This window comes from Marmota monax, unplaced genomic scaffold, assembly GCF_021218885.2.
Source record: "Marmota monax isolate L192 unplaced genomic scaffold, Marmota_monax_Labrador192_F-V1.1 WCK01_AAM20220418_F8-fsc00046, whole genome shotgun sequence".
Classification (NCBI taxonomy): domain Eukaryota; kingdom Metazoa; phylum Chordata; class Mammalia; order Rodentia; family Sciuridae; genus Marmota; species Marmota monax.
In genome coordinates, this window is record NW_026692486.1 from 6,345,025 (window position 1) to 6,369,066 (window position 24,042).

At 35.1% G+C, this 24,042-nt stretch overlaps 1 protein-coding gene across 31 annotated transcripts in view; it reads left to right on the top strand.

The window, feature by feature from the left end:
* Window positions 1-24,042, top strand: part of Adgrl2 (adhesion G protein-coupled receptor L2) — a 644,234-nt gene that overhangs the window by 46,278 nt on the left and 573,914 nt on the right. The window contains exon 1 of one of the 31 annotated variants that reach the window (XM_058578956.1): window positions 15,967-15,984. The exons of the other annotated variants lie outside the window; for them this stretch is intronic. The gene's annotated coding sequence lies outside the window, so the exon portion shown is untranslated. Of the gene's footprint in view, window positions 1-15,966; window positions 15,985-24,042 lie in introns of those variants that run through there. 31 annotated transcript variants of the gene reach the window in all.

A 24,042-nucleotide genomic window follows, 5' to 3' on the forward strand; every position in this document is an offset into this window, starting at 1 on the left:
AGATTTTTTCCATAAGTGGATATAAGAATACTTTTCCCACATCATATGAATGAGGTACTGAAGGGGAAGCATCGACCTCCCCTCAATTGAATTGAATGTGTCTTGATGACTAAGTCAAAAGATGCCACTTCATGCCCTCTGTGCTCTGGGTAAAATACAAACATTCAATCCTGATTTTCCAGAAGCTGATGGTGTCCTAGATTTTTACTATATTAAGTTCAGTCCGAGTCCCTGAATAATCTCGATTGAAAAACAGATATGTGAGCTATGAAAATTCTGCCTTTGTGTTCTTTCATTTCTTCAAAAATAGAGCATATGTGATTCTTTTCCTGGTGCACACTTCATTGATAGTTTGACCAATTTCCTGAATAAAACAGCCTTGCTTTCATCTTGCACTTTTTTCCCATCTTGCATTTTTTTTAAAGAGAGAGAGAATTTTTTAATATTTATTTTTAGTTTTTGGTGGACACAACATCTTTACTTTTATGTGGTGCTGAGGATCGAACCTAGTGCCCAACGCATGCCAGGCAAGCACGTTACTGCTTGAGCCACATCCCCAGCCCCACCCCATCTTGCATTTTAAGACATTCCACAATTCTTGTCACTTTGAAAATCATGAAACCATTTGATTTAAGTTCTAAGTGGATATCAGTAATCAAGTAGAATCACCAGGCGTGATAATGCATGCCTGAATTCCCAGAAGCTTAGAAGGCTGAGGCAGGAGGATCGTGAGTTCAAAGCCAGCCTCAGCAATATAGTGAGACCCTAAGCAACTCAGCAAGACCCTGTCTCTAAATAAAATACAAAAAAAGGGCTGGGGATGTGGCTCCGTGGTTAATTGCCTCTAGGTTCAATGGATGTGGCTCTGTAGTTAAGTGTGTCTAGGTTCAATCCCTGGTACCAAAAAAAAAAAGGAGAACAGTAAAAATTAGACCTTTAATTCCCTGTCAACATGACCTTAAAAAAAAGAAAAAAAAAACACAAAAGCTAATTTATCGAAACAGGGTAGATTTTACAGTTTTTCAACCTGGATATAATGGTGAGCAAAACAGAGCAGTCTATAATAAAAAAAAAGAAGGATAAGAACCAAACAATTACACAAATAAATACATAGAAATTTTCATAAATTCTATTCAGGAGAATTAACAGGTGATAGGAAAGAAATGTATTCAGTAGGACCAAGGGAAGTTCCTGAAGTGACACATAACTTGAAGCCAGGAAAACTGGAAGGAATTAATGAGAGAAAGAGGACTGAGGAGCAGGAAAAGAGAAGAGAATCCGGGAAAGGAAAACAGCCTATCTAAGAGCCCCGATGAGAAAGTGCCTTTGGATGCACCAAAGAGGTTACAAAAACATCTGTGTAGTTGGGAGGGGACCGAGGGGTGTGACATACACAGAGACCAGATCATGCTGCGGTATATGCACACCCATGACAATAAACAACACAGAGATCTTAAAAATAACTATGACAGACTAATAGCTACACTTGATTGTTTTATTCCTGATAGTTATTAACCACGTATCACCATAGTGCCTTACATTCCACTGAATGTTGAGTGGCAAGCAAAACAGAAATGACTTCTATTCACATAGTGTTTAGTCTACAGTTCTGGTTCATCTTTGGGTATCTATGTTTTTGAAAATATAACACCCCCACAAAGCAGTATGTGGGAAGAGGGGGCATGACTAATTTTATCTGCAATCTGTAGCTTCATGACTACATGAAGTAATACCAAACAGTGCATTTCATTAATACTTAATGTCAACATGACTATTGCTATCATCCTTAAAACATGATTGAGTTTCTCTTTTTGTTTTGACAATGTCCCTGAGCTCCATCATTCTATGTCTACTGCATTTGTGTCATCCCCATCTAAGTATCTAACAGGGACCTCAAACTGAAACTCCAAAACAGAACTTTGTTTAACTCTCTGTATGAACCCACTGACTCCCAAATTGTCTCTCCTAGTATCCCTGACCCATCGAGAGAAACCACCATTCACTTTCTCAGGACAAAATCTTAGGACGAAATCTTCCAGGATTCCTTTCCCTCATCCTTACCACTTCCAAACCACTGGGCAAGTGCTATTATCTCTACCTTTAAATTTTATCTAGAGTCCCTCTTCACATCCATCCTCAACTGCTTTCACAGACAATAATCTACTCTCCACAGGATAGTCAGGGTAATATTTTACAATATTTATAATGAAATTCTGCTGGTGTGGTAGTACACACCTGTATTCACAGCAACTCAGGAGGCTGAGGCAGGAGGATTGCAAGTTTAGAACAACCTCAGCAACTTAGCAAAATTTTAAAAAGAATTGGGAATGTAACTCAGTAAAACACCCTGGAATTCAATTTCCACTACAAAAAAGAAAGAAAGAAAGAAGAAAGAAAAATATTATATATATATATATATATATATGTAAAAAATTCTCTGTCAACTTAAAAATTTTAATTACTTTCCATTTGAATTAAAACTGTACTTTCAACCAGGGCTCCAAACTCTACATGATCTCCTCCTCCCAATTTATTTTATCATAACAAAAAAAGCTTCCCTCAGTGCTATAATCTTCACTTGGGCTAGATATTTATTTATTCTTTGAACAAATCAAGCACAGCCTCTGAACTGCTGTTCCTCTGTTTGGAACTCTCTGTCCCTGGATGTTTGCTTGACTGTTTCCTTCTTGTTTATCACCCAGTTCTCAGTTCTATTATTACTTGATCAAATAATTTTCCCCATATACTAATGTGATCTTGCTCATCAAATTATTCTCTATAATTTTATCTAGTTTCAATTTCTGCATTGTTCTCAATATCATTTTGTAAATGTGCTATTCCAAGTAAAATAGAAATTTGATGGAACCACAAATCATATCCACGGTTTTTTTTCACATCTTTATTTCCAATACCTGGCAAAGCAAAGCAGTCTATAAATGTTGATTAAAAGACAGGATGGAAGAAAGAAAAGAAAATGAATAGTGTGTCCAATAAAAACTAGCTGATGTTTTAATATTTTATGTTCTCTCCTCAAACTAGAAATAACACTTAAAAAAAAGTATTTTACCCAAAGCATTCCACAAGCATTTTAATGCATCCAGGAGAGAAAGTCTACCTATCTCATTCTATGTGGAAAAACTGAGTACTAGATCTGTAGATGACAGAGAAATGCAAATGACAAGAGAAACAGAAAAGAAAAAAAGGCCTTAATTTTTCATTGTTGCAAAATATTAGCTGCATTATCTAGTTTCCCCTTTAACTTTTTATAAAGGAAGGAAAAAAGAAAGACAACAAACCACAATGACATCTCAAATGCATGCTAATTCTGTTGGGTATCATTCATTAGATGATACACGGGGCTGCATCCTCACAGTGTGCATTATTTCCTCTGAGTGGAGCTCCATTGATTTCAAAGTCTCTAGGTTGCCATTTTGGAGACTGCTGAGTGCAAATATTATAATGCCATTTGGGAGACTCTAATGTGCTTTTTAGAAAAGTAGTCTCTCACTAATATTCAAACTTACCCTGATTGGGGTTGGGGCTACATTCTTGCTGAGGAAAGATGGCTCTGATAGCACTTACACTTTATTTTCAACCCTTTAAATTTGACAAATCACATCAGCAAACTTTCCCAAGACTTTATTGATTCTAAGCAGGGTGGTCAAAGCCTTGAAGATGTCCTTGGGTAAGTGTTCCTTGAGGACAAGTTCACTATATGATAAAGCACTGTATTACAAAGGGGACTGTACATTAGAGGCACTCAATAAAGTTTTGTTGACTAAGTGAATAAGTGAATGAATAGATGAATATATGCTAAAATATAATTTGGGGGAAGAAAAATAAGCAAGCTTCTCTGTCCATCTGATTTTAAACTTTAGGCACCAGAAAGTAAGTGAAAACTTTCTTTTAAAGTCCTAAGGGATAAACCCGTCTTCCTCCCTGTTTTTTTTACAACAAACATCTACTAACCATTTATTATATGTGAGGCACTGGAATGAACACAGACCAATTAAAATAATCTCTTAAAATAAAACCTATTCGGAGGCAACCCTGTGAAGACCCTATCAGTACTTGGAATCATTCTCCTGCCACCCCTGTAGTAATTCACTGCTCTAATAAAGTACACAAAAATGTTTTCAAAAACAAATTCCCTGTTATTGATGACATCCATTCCTGGAAAGGCAATGATCCTCCAGGTTTCTTAAGAACTAGAGTCTGTTCTTTATGTGTTAATAGACACCATGTCTGGATCAAGGCATCCCAAGGACCTGAGTATTAGTTGTATTGTTTTGGCCTTCTGTAGGTCTGCTTTCTCCAGGATATTTTGGTATGGTATCCCGGGCTTTCATTAAGCATTTCTATAGTAAAAGACCATAGGAATCTCACCTTGACATTTAATGTAGGAAGTTTTTTGAGGTTGATTTTTTTATTAAGTCACTCTGTGTCACCTCTCCCTATGAAGTTTCACATGAGAAGAATTTTTAAAAACTAAGACCCAGTTAAATCCTTGCTTTTTCCAAAGATTTTTTTTTCACTATTTTCAAAGTTAACTATACAACTTCTGTGGCTGCCTTTTTAATTTTTTTTTGTCTATCAGAAAGTTTATTATTTGAACTACATTAAAACTTCAGGCATTATATGGGATTACATTGCCTTCTTATCATTATGGTAATTTCTTAAGAGATGAGAAAATGTAGGCCTCCAAATTTATATGTAAAAGTTTTAACAATTAAAGCTATTTTCAAAGTACTTAAAGAATATTTTCCACATTTTGCAGGCAATACAGCAGCAATTAGTACGGATCAAAAATATCCATCCACATAGAGTTTATATGCTTTGTGCTTTCCTTACTATTTTTTAATTGCAAGAATTCTGGGGAGAAGGCCCATCATTTGACTCCTCAAATGATCACATATAGCTAATATTCTGTTGCATGTCCCTATAATATATTTAAGAATAAAATCTTTTCTATATTATTAAAATATTTTATCAAAATGATTAATGTTCTTTTCTGTAATTATAAAATAATTTACTTAACCAATTTGAACATCTTAAATACGCAGGTTGTTTTCTGCATTTTAGTAACTGTAACCCTGTTATGTTTGGGAATTATCAAATTATGGGAACGTCTACCACTTTTCCTGTTAGATTACTAATCTCACCAATTAATTCATTTAAAATACCATCTTGGACTGGGGATGTGGCTCAAGTGGTAGCGCGCTCACCTGGCATGAGTGTGGCCAGGGTTCGATCCTCAGCACCACATACAAACAAAGATTTTGTGTCCACCGAAAACTAAAAAATAAATATTAAAAAATTTTCTCTCTCTCTCTCTCTCTCTTTAAAAAAAAAAAAAATACCATCTCTTAGTAGTACACCTATATATCATCTTACAAAATTCACCAAAAATGTATTCTTTTTTTTCTTTATCAGAATCTACATATTACTGTGCACATATTTATATACTTGCTATGTGTTTATATATTGATAGGTATTTATTAAACAAAATCATATATTATATCATTTAGGAATTGAATGCAATTATTGAGATTAAAAATACATTACAATAACACTTAAAGTATAGTTATACATAATAGTCATGATAACTATGAAGATCAACAGTAGGAAACTTGGATTTAATCTTAGAAAAAGGACTTTCTGTGATATTCAAATAACCCCTTTGCTAAAATCAAGCATATTAAATGGTAAATTATTATTCAAATCAAGCAATTAATGAGTCAATCCTATGGTAATCTAGCTGAATAATTTTTTTCTCTAAAAATGTCTAAACATAACTTTTCCATAAAGTTTAGACAATTTTCCAGAAAAAGAAGAGGACAAAAAACATGTTCTAGTACAGGATTTCCTTCCCTCTGATAGATTACCACAGGATTACCAAAAGGTAATCACAAGAAGGTTCAAAGTGGTGCTAGCCCCAGGCCTGACACCCGACTAATTTGGTCAAACAAGTGACAAAAGTTATCTGGCATGTTGCTAACCAATTAATTCATTTAAAATACCATCTCTTTGTAGTAACAATATCTAAAAGATCTGTATTTCATTTATTTTTTTCTCAATTCAGAGAAGGAACTTTCTTACTGAGAAATAAATGACTTAGGAAACAGGAATCTAATAATAGAAGCCTATATATATCATATCACAGATCCCTCTGGAAATAACTACTGCATTAAAACATTTCTATATCTAATTTGAAATGAGAAAAACTATTCAGGTAAATCACATTGCCAATGACTTTGCTATGGCCATTCAATATTGTTGAAATACTTCTGTTTCTTTGTGAGGTGTTGTGTTTGTATTATACATCTATAAGTAACTTTAGTCATTCCCCAACACTTGCCAAAAACACCTGCTGTGTTTTTGTTTTAAATCATTATCCTTGTTTTACGTGTGTGGCTCACTGAAGTTCTGGGTTCAATCACCACTAGGGCAAGAAAAGAAAAATCAATTAATCAACCGTGATTATTACAGCTGTCATTTCCTTCTTATTTTGTCCCTTGCCCCCACCATTCTAAAATAGCTAAAATCCAACAGGAATCCAGATTGAAGGAAAATTATGAAATAGAGATGAATATTAAAGCCAAATGAAGTCATAAATTTCTCTATATATCTATCTATGAAAAAGAAGTATTTCAACAATATTGAAATATCTATCTATCTATCTATCTATCTCTCCCTCTCCATTTTGTTTTGGTCCAGAATTATGTATTATTTTAATTAAACTTGAGTCAAAATTGCCATTTGTATTTTGACCTATTTTCAGGTCCAAAGAACAATTCTCTGTGGATCTTCTTTGCTACCAAAATTGTACTCGTGGAGTACACCAAAATGTGTACTCCATGAGTAAAGACACAGAAGAGTACACTTGCAGAAGATGTATTAAAAAAAAAAAAAAAAAGATGATTACTTCTAGTTCCCAAGTATAGAGAAATTAGGCTGTGTAAAGGGGCTAACTGATTTCCAGAACCAACCATATTTAAAACAAAATGTGATAAAACAATTATTTGAGTATCAAAAGGTTAAGACTGTACCTTTTATTATCTGCATTGCTGAAAGACAGGGAGGTAGAAAAATTTCTAAGAACTGAAAACTTCTTGGGCTGGGCTAGGAATGTAGCTTAATGGTAGAGCACTTGCCTAGCATGCATGAGGCCCTGGGTTCAATTCTCAGCACTTCAAAAACAAAATAAAATAATGATGTACTAAAAAAATCTAAGCAGGGGCTGGGGATGTGGCTCAAGCGCGAGCGTGCTCGCCTGGCATGCGCGGGGCGCTGGGTTCGATCCTCAGCACCACATAAAAATTAAAAAATAAAGATGTTGTGTCCACCAAAAACTAAAAAATAAATATTAAAAAATTCTCTCTCTCTCTTAAAAAAAAAAAATCTAAGCAGTACACCTGTGGTTAGTCACCACAATTCCTCAAAACCAGTAGTTTGAAGTAGTTATCTTCGAGTAATCAGGAACAATAGGATACTGGTGATTAGTGTTTTAAAACTATGACTCATGTGCAAATTATATTGGGATAACCAATTGTTCTCTGCATTTATTTGCTCTTACTTGCTTTATTATCCTTTCTAAGAGGTGACCCTCCTGCTGCTAGAGCCCACGTGGTAGACCAAGACCAACTGGGCTTCTTGATGGGACAGCCCACAAAAAGGGGCATGAAATCTTAACCAAAAGTAAATTTCTCTGAGGTCAAACAATTTCTGTGAGTCTAAAAGGTAGGCTTCAAATCATAAATTGGGAGAGGAAATGGTTTAGACAGTTAACACCAAACCAAAGCAGAGAGCAGCAGCATAGAAAGTAGCCAGCATAGAAAGTAAGGACAGCACTGAATGGAATTTGTACACACTGATCTCTCATTTGCTCTTCCATTCATATATAATAAATATCCCAATTCTCCCTAAAGTTGGATATAAATGGAGGCCATATGTGATAATCTCCCTCTTTACGTCATAGTTTTTCCCACTACTGCTGTATCTATTTCTACAAGGACTAAGGGATATGAAGTATTTTCCTTCCCTATTTTTTTTTTGTGTGGGGGGGTGGGTATTGGGGATTGAACCCAGGAACATTTAACCACTGAGCTACACCCCCAGCCCTTTTTTGTATTTTATTTAGAGACAGAGTCTCACAGACTTTCCCCATTTAGCACCTTGCTAAAATGCTGAGGTTGGCTTTGAACTCAGGATCCTTCTGCCTCAGCCTCTGGAGCCACTGGTATTACAAGAGTGCCCCACTGCACCCGGCTCCTTTTTTCTTGAATGAGAGAAAGAGAGAGAGAGAGAGAGAGAGAGAGAGAGAGAGAGAGAGAGAGAGAGAGAGAGAGAGAGAGAGAGACTCTCCAGCTTTGTGACACACAAAACAAAACAAATACACCCGTTCATGACACAGGATTGTCTAGTAATTTTGGTCTAGATTTAATGACCCCAGTACCAACAAGCATGAGTTTCATAGCACCTACATTTTACCAACCTGAAATTAATTTCATTTTAGACTTTGTTCAACTGAAGTTGAATCTGTTGGTTATTAAACAACACCATTGACATTGGTTCCTTTGATTTTGAAATGGCATCTCTATAACTGACTAGCTGTTTGATTTTCAATACTAATTTTCCTACTGCTTGATTTCTTCATGGGAAGGTGGGGTAAAATCCTCAAATAATTATTTTGAGGCTGGGGATGTAACTCAGTTTTATAGTACTTGCCTAGTATGCCTGAGGCCCTGGGTTTGACCTTCAGAACCAAACAATAAAAAAAAAAAAAAAACTTGTTTTAAAGACTAAAAGTATTCATTAGCCCATTGACATATATGAACACTATTAGCAGTGATGTCACCCACCATAGGTTTCCTAAAGAGTAAGCATTTTTTTCCCCATTCTCTGTTACTCCAGGGAATTTTATTTTCTTCTACTAAATAAAGATAATAATACAAATAGTCTGTTGGTTCTCAGTAAGTATTCTTACACCTTCCTCTTTATAATGACCATGAAAACCTTTGGAGACTGGCTTTTTCATTCAACACAAATTTCCTGTTTCCCTACTTCTGAATAACAACTAAATAAGTCACTACCATACAGTTTAAGGCACAGAAGTAGAAAGAATCTTACCTACCTTCATCATCTTCATGAGCTCTCTCCCAGAGAACTCACCGGGATATGATACATATGGCTCCAGAAAAAAATAGCAAGTTCAATTTGGCAAGATATGTTCTTTTTTAAAGAACCCTTTTATTCAAAGAAGCAGGTTCAGTGCACAAATATTTATAGGAACATTCCAGAAACCCTACAAAACCAGTGTCGCCAGAGAGTAGTAAAACAAAGGATTGTAAAATTAAATACAGAATTTATTTTATACAGCTGGTAGATTTTCTACCTAGTTTTCTAGCTTTACTGCTTCTGCCTATGCTTTTCTCTGACCCATCTTCATATTCTCTTTAATATACACCAAGAAGATGATATTTCTCTGTTAATCTCTTAAACTCTCTAGTCTCTGATTTAACATGGAAATATTCTGTATTAATCCAAATTGCACATTTGGATTGTGGATTCAACTAATCTTCCTTTGAAATAAAAGAATATGAAATGCCTCAATATTTCAAGTATGGCCCTATGCATCTTTTTAAACTCTCTAATTAATTTTAGCCACTTCTTTTCAAATCGATGATTCTTAAAAGCCTCCCAACTGTTAAACTCTATTATATAAAACTCTCTTCACTCCTCTACCTCTTTGGTTCTTTGAATGTCTTCTCTCTTCCTGTGAACATACTCCCAGCGACTTATCACAAGCTCTGTTCTCTTTCATGTTATATACTTACCTCTCATAATGTTAATCACCTTCTGAATGCTTAATATTTTATAAATTCTAGTACCATTAACTTTCTCCCAAGTTCAAGACCCATATAATCAAGTGCTTACAGTTATTCCACCTGTATATTTTACAATAAAACATTCAGTTCCTCCCCACTAGCCTTTTTAATTCTCACATAACTCTAATCTTGGTAAGAGTCACCAATTTCAATCGACTTGGATAAATCTATAACCAGGAAGTGCTTCTTAACTGGCTTTTCATTTCCCCTTATCTAATCATTTGCCTACATTGTCTATTTTTCTCTTTAGTATCACTCAAGAGGGTTAGCTCTCTCCCCTTCATTGGCCAGTTCCTTAGTTAAAGCCTCCACATTTCTCCTTGCCTGGTTTCTCTCTGTTCACCACACATCTGCTGGAATGATGGCTAACTGCATGTATGGACATGCCAATCCTTTGTTTAACACCTTTAGAAGACTCTGCCACATAGGAGATAAAGCCCAAAACTCCATCACTCCAAGCATAGTCTGTTACCATCTGATCCCTAATGATTTCAACACCTGCCTTTGATGTCTCATCTTCACACTTTGCATTTCAACAGTACTGAACTTCTGACAGACCATCTCACTTCCTACCTCCATGTCCCCACTTTCCCATCACGCCATTGTTTTTCATCTCTGCATCCCATTGAATACACCTCCTGATGCATGAAGTGGTCTCACTGACATCTACACATACCCATCCTCTTGAAGGACTCATTCTTATGTTTTTGCTCCCTGTTCAGACATAATCCTTTTATGTCTCCTCTTTCACTATTAAAAAAAAAATCCAGTGAGACAATCTTCTCCTCCCCCCCAAAATCATCCAAATCTGCATATTTCCATGATTCTATCTAATGTATATATTATACAAGAAATCAAAGTGACAAGTGTTTGTAGTTCTAAATAAAGTGGAAAAAGTGATGAAACAAAAAATATTTGAAGGAATATGTGTGTGGGGGGTGTGTGTGGGCGTGAAATAGAGAGAGAGGAGGAGGAAGGTGGGAGGAAGAGGGAAAGGCAAAGAGAGAGAGATTGAAACAATTGATACATAGAACAGGAGAAATGGAAACAGAAAAGAATGCACAAGCACATTTCTAAGGATTCAATAAATATGGAATGTGTCAATAAGAATAAAATTAGCATTAAAATGTTCGCAGTTTAAGTTATTAGTTCCCACTGAAAAAAATACTGAAGAATTACCAGAAAAGGGAAAAAAAATCCCAAATATTTATAATCAACAATAGCATAAAGATACTAAATTATCACTAATAGTTTAGTTGTAGATTATATTTTCCTTCTTGGTATATTTTTTAATAATACGTTTTCTTCTTAAATCAAATGTGTTTATCTGTATACATTGTTGAAAAAAGATAAATAATATATGGTCATACAAAATATGCTTATGCTTATTCTTTCATCAAACTAGAGGTATCAGATATTTAAAAAAAAAAAAAAAAGAGGAGCGTGCATGTGTTTATGTGTGTGTATACTTACTTGAAACTAGTAGCCACTTGGCACGATATTTCCAGAGTAGTTTTTGTTTGAGTTTTAAAGGATTTTGGAAAAAACGTTCAGATATAGTCTAAGTCTGCCAAAATGCATGCCTTCCTATACAGAGCTATTGTTCTGCTTCTGAAAGCAATCTTGCTTCAGCTGAATGGATGACCTTATTCTGAAGTGATTGGTTCATTTGAAAGGCCAGGTATACTTCTTTTTCCCCATGCACAAGGGAAAGCGAGACTAAATCAATTCATATTTCCTATGAACATGAGAAAAAATCCTTTGGCTCAGGAAGCCATGGCAAAAAAACAAATTTCATAAAACAAGGCATCATAAAGTTTGAGAATTGATTTGCATGAAGCACTTGTCATCCTACAGGAGACACCAGACCACGTTTGGTACTGAGATTAGGTATTTTATTTATTTATATTTTTCATTATCACTAAGCTTTTTGGAATGAAGGCACTGCAAACCAGACAGCAGCATACATTGACTACAAAGCCAGTGGAATAGCTTTGAGGGTTTTTCTTCCTTGCAGAGTGACGTCATCAGCTAGCCTGTGCCCTGCCCCACACTCCGCTAGAGAAGTTCCTCTCTATTAGTTCTACCTTCACCTGCCAAGAAAAGAAAACACACAGCTTTCTTTATTCTACACTGAAACAAAGTGGTTTGGACACAATTTGGAGGAGAATTGCCAAAAGAAACAACAAAAAAAGGCTTTAACTTAATAATGTTTCCATACATTTAGGTGCTCTTCTAGAATATATGACTTTAATTGATTTTTACCTTTTTTATGGAATACAACTATTATAGTAAAAATTGAACTTTGGCATCAATCCAGAATTTTAAAGAAAAAGATATAAAACTTTATAAAATTCAGAATATTAAATTATTGCTGGAGGGATTTGAGTTTCTTTCTCTCATTTTGTTTTTCGTCTTTCATGAAATAGTACAATGCTTATTGTGAACAGAAAATAATACTAATTTTATCTGGAGCAATGCTCTTTTCTATTTTATCTGAGACCTACCCTCTAAACAAGGTGATTCATTAAAACGAGATTGTCTGCCAAACAAACTGAAATAAGACCTATGTTCACGCATGAAAATTGTCATATTCACAACATCCTTTTTATAACTAAATATAGATATACTAAAGATACTTCTGTGTTTGACTCTCATGAGACCCTCCTCTCCCCCAAAATGTTTCTGGGTGTTAAGGTCTGAATACCATTAAAACCTATCTCACCATTGGAATGCTTGGGGAAGAGCAATTCAAAAATTTTGAATAACATAATCCTTTTAGGAACACACTTTGGCAGTTAAAATCATCTCATCCCTCATTAAATATTATTTTTTTCCTGTGCTTTCAAAAAACTTGACTTGTATGTAATAAATTTTCATTTTTGAGATACCGAAAGAATTAAGTTATGCTAAGTATAATAGAATCATTGATATAGAGATGAGAAAAATGTATTAGGCCTATCCTTTGAAGTCTCATGAAGGACAGTTTTCAATATAGTGTGTGACTTAGTGAGTTCTCTAGTCTAGCGTTTAATGGGAATTTTCAGTATGCTAATAAAATGCTTTTAAAAATCTATTTAGACCATGTGTACCCAAGTGAGACAGATGTTACCAAAAAGTAGAATAAGTTCTCTTTTCTATAGTTCATTAATATTGGCCTTGAGTGGAAAAGGCAGCATCTTCAGGGTCTCTACTACCCACAAAACCATTAAATGAGCCAAGGAAACTAGAACCAACCACCTTCCCTTTTATGCCTGTTGGATCACAGCCATAAAGAAAAAACCTCAGTGTTCTGCTCAAATTAGGGTAACATTTTCTCTAATTCTATTTTTATACACCAAATTAATATAAAGTCAGTTAATTGAGGTAAGACCGAGAAACAAATAGGTGCTAGAGAAAGACAATTAAAAATAAGGAGTAGTGTGATCAGAAAAGAAAGGTGTAAGTGAAAAGGTTGAGATTGTGAGATTAAACCTGAATTTCCAAAACGAATGTTTTCCACTAAAAATATTATACATGTCTACCAATATTGTCAGTCATAAATACTTGCTTGTCATGAATATAAAATAAGAAATGCAAAACATTAGGCACAGCATAAGAACTTTATAACTGATCACTTTCATTCTTTTTAATAGAAACATTGAATCACATGCAGTAGTAACCTGAAATACAATGTAAAAAGTATAGCCTTAAATCTCTGTGCTAGTCACTACTCTAATTGTTTAGTACAAAATAGGCCAGTTTTCAGAAAATAAATCATTTTAAAAAAGAAAAATCAAGCACTGGTCATGAGTTGTTTTGATTCATCCATATACCCAACCATTCATCCATTTATTTATGCAATAAATGTTTATTGAACAAATCATCTTAGGTATGTGTTAGTTGCTGGGAATAGAGAAATAGCAGTAAACCTAGTATTCTCAATCCAGTGAGAATGACAAATGTATAAACAAATAAAGAACAAAGGAATAGATGCTAAAATGGAAGTCTGCTGTAATTACGACGAGGGATAGTCATGTGGGAAGCTCACTGTAGGACACTTAGAACAGCTATCTTGGTTCTTGGTTCCCCTGTAGCTAACTAGAATAATGATCTTAGATACTGCACCTCCATGTGAAACAGACAACCTGTCTGTCCATTGTTCAAGTGAAATGAGACGCCTTCCTGATATCTGCAATCTCAATAGGATCTTATAAACTGCATCCATCATTTTTGTTGTTGTTGTTATTGTTTGTTTTGTTTTTTTAAATGGGAAACTAAGGACTAGAGATGTAAGGAATAGAGTGTTAAGAGTACTTTCTGAGCATGCATGAGGCTCTGGGTTAGAGCCTCAGTACTAAAAAAAAAAAAAGAAAGAAAGAAAAGAGACTATTACACAAATGCTTCAACTAATGAATCATCAGAGAATAAAGATGAATAAAGTCAAATCCTGTAGAGAAAATAAAAGTGAACAAAAGTCTTCCTAAATCATTCAGAGAATGTTGGTATGCCATAAAGCCCAGGAGCTATCTTACCTGTAAGATACAAAAGCATTAAGAAATGCCAAATGATCTCACCTTATGTCAGGAGGGCAGAGAGGGCAAATGCCAGAGAGAAATGCCAGTGAGTCAAGTTTGATCTTATCATCTGTACCCGACTTGCCTCAATTTGTTAGCACCTATACAACCTGGAAAACCTATCTTTTGCTAGATCGCTTGATTACAATTTAGTTTGAGTAAGTTTCAGTATGTTACTTCATCGGGTTTTGGCCTCCTTTGCTCATGGCTCTTTAATTAATTAGTTGATTAGTTTGTCCTTTATTATTCCATCTCATTCTGCAAATGTTTGGATATGACTAATTTTCTATTGATTTAATAATAAACTTTGCCCAATGTTAAAATAATATACATCGATAAGCAGCTGGAGAGACCTTTTATTTCTGTAGAGGAAAACTTGAAGCCAAATTATACCTGTCTACTTATATGCATGACTAAGATACACATATGATGTATTCCCATATTATTTTGCTTAGTCACTCCTCTATTCTCCAGAAGCAGGTTGGCAACAACTACAGTGTGGCACTGTAATTAGTTCTTTACATATGTGACTTATTCCAGTGGTTCTCAAATTTTAATGTGCGTGTCATTATAATTATCCAGAGGGCAGGGACTTGTTAAAAGACAGCTTCCAAGAGTTTTTGATTCAGTATGTCTTTGTGTAGCACCAAAATTTGCTTTTCTAATACAGTCCAGAGTGATGCTGATGGTGCTGATTTGTGATAATATTTTGATAACCACTGTCCTACACCATCCCTGGTAGCTGCCTCAATGATGACAACTAAGTCTTACCTCTTCACAGAACCTTTTAGAAAATGTTCAATAAATATTGAAAATATTGCCTAGTGTGGTGGCACACACCTGTAATCCCAATGGCTCAGGGGCAGGGGCGGGTGCAAAGGCAGGAGGATCACAAGTTCAAAGCCAGCCTCAGCAAAATCAAGATGCTAAATAACTCAGTGAGACCCTGTCTCTAAATAAAATACAAAATAGAACTGAGAATGTAGCTTAGTGGTCAAGTGCCCCGAGTTCAATCCCTGGTTCCCCACAAAATAGATAGATGATAGATAGATAGATAGATAGATAGATAGATAGATAGATAGATAGATAGAAAATATTAATAAGTGAGCAAATGATTGTACATGGTTCAGTCCCCAAGAAAGAAAGAATTAATAGCTCCTGACCCCACTACTCAAAATGTTGGCCTTTGAAAAACTCTAAGTTAGAATGAGCCTGGAGCAAAACCACAGTGATAGATGGAAGCCTGGGACTAGAAATGTCAAACAACATTTTAAGCCTTCGGTTTCCCCAGTGATAGACAAATGAGTATCATATAAATCCCTGGGCAGATTCAAAATGTATTACTTTAGGGCAGGTTATGAAAACCTAGAGGAGGAGGCAGCCATCCAAAGAATCAATGGGTCAGTTCCTCATGGGTAAAATTAAAGGCAAATGGCAGCATTGTTTTCTTGTTATTTACAGGGTATATGGGGAAATACCAAAGCATGGACTCTCTGGGATCACAAAATGGCCTTACCCGTCTTTGTTCAACACTGAAAAAGGTAAATTAGATACCCAGAAAATTATGCAGATTAGTAAGGGCCTAGACAAATATATTGATGTCAGCCTGAAAGATGGTTTCTAGTGGTGTGGAGAAGGGGGATACTCCTCATTACTTAGGCATAAATGCTGGTTTTCATCAAGAGTTTGGATGATGTCATAGAGGGTAGGCCACCTAAATTGCAGATGAGTCAAAAGTAGGGAAAAAGCAAGCGATTTTAAAGAAACAATATGGCAGTATCTAGATAATCTGAGAGCGTGAAGTAAAGCAAAGATGATATTGAAAAGGTTTTATATTGGGGAAGTGTAGGTCCAAAGACTAAATTACATAGACACTAGATTCAATAATGCTGTTCATGAGAAAGACTGATAATCAGCAATACATTCAATAGGAGTCAAATATATTTAACCACATTTTAATACATATATATGAACGTATACATGAATATATATGATTATATATATATCAATAATATATACAACTATTATACATACATAGGCTATATATATCAAAATATATAAAACGATGTATGCCTTAGCTATGCATATAACTACACATGTATGACATATGTGTGCATCCCATTTTTTACCCAGTTATTCACACAAAACCACTCATTAAAATGCACAACAAAGCCCCATCATAACACAGTGAAAAGGGTAAAAGTATTTAATCCCATAAAATGCAAAGTTGCCTTGCTAGACCAATGAAATAATCCAGACAGATTAGCTCAGCTAATCCATTGTGCAATTCTGGTAAGTCTGGGCATGCAATTAAAACATGTAAATCCCATCTGTGGTAGCAAGTTATCCAGCCTGGTTTATATGCCCTTTTGGTTGTCCACTGTGGCTTACAGATCCATCAGGATATTTGGGATCCTAGAATTTACAGAGAATTCCAGCACAGCAACAGTTATTTTAGACATCTCCTGATTAGTTGGCACCCATTTCATTGGCCCTATTAGAAAAAATAATTGGAGCTCCATTCTTTGCCTTTACTGTCCTGAGTCCAACATGTTCCTCCTGGCTATGGTTTGGATATCGTTTAACCGTCTCCAAAGGTTCATGGGTTAAAAGCTTGGTGCTCAGTATGGTGATGTTAAGAAATGGTGGGTCTTATTGGAGGAGGAGTCTTAGATCCTTCATGGGAAGTCCCCAGGTCATTTGTGGAGCTGTCTTCAGAAGGAATCAATACTGGAGAGTTATTCTTTTTTGCGGGGCGTGGGGGGATACTGGGAACTGAACTCAGGGCCATTCGACCACTGAGCCACATCCCCAGCCTTATTTTGTATTTTATTTAGAGACAGAGTCTCACTGAGTTGCTTAGTGCCTCATTTTTGCTGAGGCTGGCTTTGAACTCTTGATCTTTCTACCTCAGCTTCCTGAGCCACTGGGATTACAGGCATGCACCACTGCATCCTGAGAGGGGGTGGGGGGTTAACCCTTTCCCTTACTCTGGCTTCCTGCCTCACCATGTGAACTCTTCCTCTCTCACATACTCCTGCCATCCACCATGAAGTTCTCAACAGACCCCAACCAATACTGGTGCTATGTCTTTGAACCTTCAGAATGTGAGCTAAATAAAAATATTTTCTTTACAAAGTTTCTAGCCACAGGTATTACATTACAGCAAGGCAAAATGGACTAATACATTCCCTTTTCAAGTCTGTTCTCACTTGAGAGCAAGGGTGGGTAGAAGACCATGCCCAACATCAATCCTGTCTTGTCTGCTTTATAACTCCAATGGGAGACAATTATCATGGAATTTTGTTGCAGACAACATGCTAGGTTTCTGCACACAAAGATAACAAGACATTATCTTTGTCCTCAGGGAGCTTGCAGTCAAATACAAAGATGTGCTTACCTCTGAGGAAATTTAATATAGTATCTATCTTAGTAAGTGTACACAAAGTGTAAAAGCAGCAATGCACAACACTTTAATATGAGTTAGGAAGTCAAGAAATCTTTATAGAAGAGATATCATTAAAACTCAAAATTAAACATGAGCAGGTGTTTGCTAGAAGATAAATAATCAGATTTAGCGAGAAGACAAAGGAATCAGTAAAGCAGGAATAAATTATGGAGGACCTTGAATTCTCACCTACCTTCATTCAAAGGTATATAAGAATAACAAACAGCAGTAAGGACTGAGTCTAATAACATGTGTATAAGTAAGGAGAAGAAATTTATCAATTAAGATACAAATAAACTAACTCGGGCAAATAATACCAGCTGAACATTTGCCTTTGAAAGAACATTCATGCAAATTAAAATAACATATTTCTGTCTATATTCACATTCTACTGCTGGTTCTAGGATTAGGGAAATTCAAAGTGGAATATTGCAAGGATGTCAGTACCTGGAATCATCTTACACTGTCTATGGGCATCTTGTCTTTGATGACTCCTTGACTATGGTTAAAAGTAGTTCCTTAGTAAAAAATGAAATTTCTGGACTTCTTCACAGTAGATTCAAGCTATAAGGGATAAGTTCAGTTCTGGTTCATCACTTGGACATAATGATTTGTTTTTTTTTCAAAATGCTATCCTTTATACTATTTTTAAAAGCAAGAACACATCCTTTGACTTTCTGTTAATTAGAACAAAAAGACCAATATTGGGTCCTATTCTTAGCATGTTCAATAAAATAAATGAATTCCTTTTTTAATACAACTACAACATCATTGCCAAATCAGCAATAAATACCAGCTTCTACCCTCAGGTGGATTGGCCCCCACCACTCCTGGCATTGGCTCTGTTCTCTCTTCTGTTTACACAGATGAATAATATAGATATCCTCAGCCTTCTTTGCAAGTCAATTAACAGAGTTTTAAAAATCTCATTTTGTTCATTTCAAAGCTGTGAAGTCCAAAGCAGGGCATAGTAGCTCTTGCTAACCTGTTCCAGAGAACCATTAGGCATTTTCCCAGCAGCCTGTGGGGCAACTTCTACTTTTCAGATTTCTCCAGTGATCAAAAGTGAACAGCAAAGTGCTGCCAACCAAAGAAGCATTGCCTAGTAGCCTGGTGTTCTGGGAATTTTTCCAGCCTGTTTTATGGAGACAGCCCAAACACCATAGTGTTCCCAAAATGTCTGACTGGGTCGTCTAAGCCTATAGTAATTTCACACAATTGAATATTATTACCTTGTTAATAAGACTTTCACTATCTCCTTTTTTTATTTTTTCCCTTTCTTCCCTTTCTCCTTTTCTTTGCTTATTCTCTCACTTCCACATCTCCCATCAATTATCACCTCCAATATTTTGCAATTTTTGGCATGCAGCCTGCTTTCTTCTTGCATACCAGAAGATGATAAGCACCTCAGGAGTTGGCCAAACACTTCATTGAGACCCCACAAGATTGAATATGGGCCAAAACTGCTAAAGGCTGGTTCATTCAAGCAGGAGTTGCCAATATTACTAGTAGAATGCCTAGGTCAAGAAATAAATGCATGAACTTTTATAATTATCAGAAACAAATCAACTGGGACAAAGAGTCATTTCAGTAAAAAAAAAAAAAAAATCAGTCATCAGCAAAACTATGAAGTAAAAGATTGCAAATAATATTGAGGAGTTATTCTGACTGCAAATGTGCACAAACATGCAAGCAAAGTATTCAGCAGATCATCTGACATTGAATGTATGCTCAGTAAGTGTCAGGATCATAATAATTAACCATCGTTATCACTTCCCTCATCTTCTACGTACTATCAATATCAAAACTGGCAAAATTTTAATTTGTGGCCTGTTTAGTAAGATTTTATCCAGATATTGGCTAGATGCTGTTTGGTATACACATACTCATACTAAAAGGGCAGGAAATATCCCAGAAGCAGTTTTGTTCACAAACATTCAGAGCATCAAGTATTATACCACCTTTGAGATCCCCAAAAGGATCCAAAGTCCAATAGTCAAAGTCCAGGTTGATTGTAACTCTTCCCCTTGGAATAAAAAATTTATGATTTTGTGGTATGTGGGAATATGTTTGTCTGAGAATTGTTTTTCATTTAAAATAAACTTACCTAGGAGTGTTATGCCCTAATTTTAAAAAGCATCAAAAAATATTATTAAATATTTAAAAAATTAATAAAGTGAAATATATCATCTGTCTCACCAGCCTAATATACACCTTCCAGCATTTTGGCATACTTACTTTTGAATATTTATGCACTTTGTAGATGCCCAAGAGTAATGTGCAGATAGCATGCAATGGTGTTTCACTTGACCTATATATACCGCAGTGACTAAGGGCAGGTTTTGTCAGCAGAATGCCCAGGTTCAAAGAGTAGCTCTGTTTTCTGTTAGCAAAATCTCTTAACCATCCTGAGTCGAAATTTCCCTTTATACAAAAATGAGGATTTAATTCTCATGTGTGCTTTATTGTAAGAACTAAGTTAGAAAATTCATGTTCATTGCATCCTATATTGCCAAGGATACAGTATTTAATAAACATTGTACATTTTAAATGGTTGAAGGTAGTCTCTTATCCTTTAACCATCTTTGATTGATAATTAACATCCTACAACACATTATAAAATAGGCTACTGGTAGCCAGATTTCAGATTCATGTCACCATTACCATTAATGGATATATCATTTTTTAAAAGTTTTTTTTTGTGTGTGATGTGATGCTATATTGTCATATCGGTTAATATTGCTTTTCAATGTATTCTTACTTCAATTTATTTAAAAAAAATAATATCATGCTTGCCAGACATCTTCTCCATCTAAGTTCCCCTTCCTCAGGTTGGGGGCACATCTGAATGGTAGAGAACATGTTTAGCATGCACCAAGCCCTGGATTCAATCCCCAGCACCAAATAACAACAACAACAAAAGTAAGCTCTATTTCCTCCACTCCCCACATCTTGCCTCCTGTGCCCAGGGCAATTTCACAGCAGAGAACTGCTGAATACAGCGGGTCCATGCAACCTGACTTTCTCCTGGTAACTGCATCTCACAGAAATCCCAAAACTCAAAGACTGACTCTGATATCCTTTTTTCAGAAGCCCAAGCTACAAATGGTAACATTTTTTTTTCCAATTTAAATTGAATTTACATTTCACTGACTACTAATGAGGTGAACATAAATACTCATATGTTTGTTTACTAGTTGTATTTCGTCTTTTGTGAATTGTTTTCTTCATGTGCCTGGTGCCTATGAATGTGATTGGGCTTTTTTAAAAATTGCAAAGTTATCAACCCTTTATGAAATAGAAACTGGGGTATTCTTTCTGAAATAAGGAAGTTTTATATTTATAAACCCAAATATTTTGGCATTTTTTAATAATTACTTCTTAAATAATTTATAAATTCACAGCTACCTTCTAAATAAACATCTGTTTACTTCTATTTTTTCTGATTTAACAATGGTTCTATTTTTTTCTCTTTAACATTTTACTCCATCTGGAACTTATTTTGGACTATAATGTGAGGTGGGGGAATACATGGATGTCTTCCAAGTTGCTAACCATTTATCCAGTACCATTTTTTACTAAACCTTCTCTTCCTTATTTTATTGACTTTCAATGACTTTAACATATATGATATTTTTATAAATAATAGCATCTATTTCTGAACTATTTATTCTCTTCCATTCAGCTGCGTATTTTTATACCAAAACCACAGATTTACTTATTATAAGTTTATAATGTATTTGGTGGTGGTGGGAGTGGAGGTGGTTCTTTTAAACTTACTTTGATAATCTTGGGTGTTTATTTTTTTCTAAATAAATACTAGAACAGAATTTTAAACTTCTCCCCAAACTCCTACTTTGTTTCAACCTCACAAAACATACAAATGCATGTGAGAATTACATGAAACATAAGTAAATGAGGTTCAATCATCTCTTTCAGAATCATGTTTTGTTCTAGTTTATAGATCTCAATAAGGCTTTTAATTTCTTATATGTTATTTGTATAGATTGTACCTATATTCATAATTCTCTTTATATATAATTTAGACAACTTTTTAAGATTATTACACTGGGGCCAGGAGTGGTGGCACATGCCTGTAATTCCAGTGGCTTGGGAGGCTGAGACAGGAGGATGGGGAATTCAAAGCCAGCCTCAGCAACAACAAGGCATTAAGCAACTCAGTGAGACCCTGTCTCTAATTAAAATACAAAATAGGGCTGAGGATGTGGCTCAGTGGTTGAGTGCCACTGAGTTCAATCCCCAGTACACCCCATCCCCCCAAAAAAGATTATTACATTAGGTTACTAACATTTTATCTTGATAGCTTGACTATAATTTCTTCTTTTAATTATACTTATAGATTTATATTAAATACAATTGTATTCAGTCATGTTAATAATCTTGTATTTCATGTAACTCTTGGAAATTACAACTTTGCTAGGTATTTATAGCTCATGTTTGGTTTCACGTTCTACTGGTTGATAAGAAATCCCTAAATAATAATAAAAGTTAATGAGGTAGTGGGATCCTTATTCCCAGTTTTCACCATGGATTAAATACTGGTTGTTGGTTTAAAATAAAGACAGTTTTTCTTGTTCAAGAAACAGTCTTCTTTTCCTTTTAGTGTTTCATGAAGTTTATCTACAGAAATTGTGAGTCTTCTTTCCAGTTACTTTTGACATAAACCTACAATCTCCTTCCAGTTTATTGATTTGCTATTCTCTATGAATAGATTGTATAATACCACATTATGCTTTCTCTCCTGCAATTAAATCTCATGTAGTTGTGGTCAATTATTTCTACCTCACTGCAATCAATGATGGACTTAAGAATCCAACATTTTAAACAAATAAAATCTGTTATATCAAACTTTTCCCTAAATGCTTGCTTTATAAACCCATTCACCTTCCTTTACCCATCGTATTTGGAAATCCTACTTTGAAAACAAGTGAGCTTGTCTAGCCTGATAGTTGATGAGAGAGGTCATGCCCTTCATTGGTCATGATTCCTGTGTCCAAAAGCAGTTCAGTTGTTCTCCCTTAATATTTGTTCCAATGTTTCATTAACGGTTAACATGAAAGAATCTTGTAAATCATCTTCCATGTTTTGGCCTAGCTGAACCCTCCTATTCAAAATAAGCTTCAACATAGTATGTCATTTATATAATCAGAGTTACATGGCATTTCCAAGAGGAGTTATTCTAGTTTTCACCCACAGTTAGCAAGCCTTGCTCTCACACTAAAGCACATGAACATTTATAGCTTTAATGCAGGTTTTGTTCTCCTTTGACTAATATTTTTTTTAAATCTCCAAGATTGAACATATGGGACTTTTCAATATCCTATTATAATTGAAACTGCTATTTGCTATTTGTCCTCAATGTAATAACAATCTGAATGTCCATTAAGAAAAGACTAATATGCAATAGGAATACCTCTAGTGAGCTAACTACTTAGGCATATTATATGCCTAGTGACCCACATATGTCTGAGATAAAAAATGAAATATTTTCAGTTGTATATTATTATCTAGGTTATTTGCCTTTATTTTAAAAAAGGATGTTTAATATTAATTTTTAAATTGAGAGAAAATTATGAAGCACTCGGAAAAAATAGAGGCAAATAAAGGACATAAAGTAGGAAGTAAATTTGATCAAAGACAAAACTGGATTTAAAGACAATGGTTCTGTTGCCTGAGTTGATAGTCTGCCAAAATAAACAGTGAAAAATGAAGAGAAGATTGGATTGATATAATTGTTCTTATCTTAAGGTCCTAAAGTTATTAGAAGTAATAGAAAATATGGAAGATTTTTATTCAGGGTATAGGAAGACCCTATCTTGTTGATTTGATACTTGACAAAACTTAAGTATTTCTTTTTTTTTTACTTTTTATTTTATTTTTTAGTTATCGGCAGACACAACATCTTTGTATGTGGTGCTGAGGATCGAACCTGGGCCGCACGCATGCCAGGCGAGCGCGCTACCACTTGAGCCACATTCCCAGCCCAACTTAAGTGTTTCTATAGGGATCGCAACTAACATTGTGGAATGTTTCTATTTATCAGAAAACATTTCTAAGATGATTCCTGCAGGACAACTTCCTAATTTCTTTGCGTTTTCAGCATTTACAATGGTTCATGCTTTATCTAGCT